Genomic DNA, 1,018 nt, shown 5'->3' on the forward strand with positions numbered 1-1,018 from the left:
GGGGTGATCTCTCGCTTTCTGTCTCTATGTCTCTCTCTGTCTGTCTGGCGAGCGCACGCGCCCTACAGTGAAAATCTCTCCAAAAAAAAAAAAAACAGTATTGCTGAATTTTAAAATAATCAGTGCTTTATTTGATATTTTATCTTTTGAACAAGAAGAATGTGTTATACACTATTTATGAATATATTATTTTATTTTCCATAATTTAATCTTTCAAATTTTTAAGAGATTTTTTGCTATAGGGTACCTGCACTTGCCAGAGACAGAAAGCGAGAAATCACCCCCAAGGGGAGATGGCCATGCCGCAATCCCTTCTCTTCCATTCTCTTAGGATTTTGGGCACACACACCCAGTGTGAATTTTAAGTTGTCAGGTCCAGGACTCAAACCGCAGGCAACTATGTGGGAGTCTGGTGACATAATTTCTATACCCTGTGCAGGTCCCTAATGTTTGAATTTTTAATAAATATTTATAAAACATTCTGCTATATAAGGATATATAACATTATACAGCTATTTTGTGGGTTCTTTTTTTTACATTCAACCATTCTTAACTATTTCTGTTTTAATTCATTTATTCAAATAAATGTATTGAAGAAGCCAAACTTGGAAAATGTAACAATCAAAAGTAAAAATTCACTGTATTTGTGCACAGAAATCTATTATTCATTTATTTTATTTCTATGTCAAGCATGCATGTGTAAAGTATTTTTTGTTAATTCGGTTACTATTATAAATTTATACACTGGAGAAAACACGCATTGAAAATAATGCCTAAGCATAGCATTTTATTTTCTGTGCAATATATCTATTCAAGGTTATTTTAGGGCCTCAATAAGAAGGCTATGTACTACTTAAAATATTGACTATAAACTATTTCTATAGGCTAAAAAAAGAAAGTTGTCTGACTTAGCCATACTTCAAAGTATCATCACAGTCAGGAAGGAGGCTTTAAATAAAGGTAATAGTAAAGGGAAACATTAAGACATACTATTTAAATTGAGGCAAGCCACAGGGAA

General features: G+C 32.6%; 1 protein-coding gene across 1 annotated transcript in view; it reads right to left on the bottom strand.

The window, feature by feature from the left end:
* LOC114009667 (dystrophin-like) overlaps window positions 1–1,018 on the bottom strand; it is a 142,170-nt gene that overhangs the window by 68,979 nt on the left and 72,173 nt on the right. The gene's annotated exons all lie outside the window — the stretch shown is intronic.

The sequence above is a fragment of the Tupaia chinensis genome, unplaced genomic scaffold (assembly GCF_000334495.1).
Source record: "Tupaia chinensis unplaced genomic scaffold, TupChi_1.0 Scaffold000600_1, whole genome shotgun sequence".
Lineage (NCBI taxonomy): Eukaryota > Metazoa > Chordata > Mammalia > Scandentia > Tupaiidae > Tupaia > Tupaia belangeri.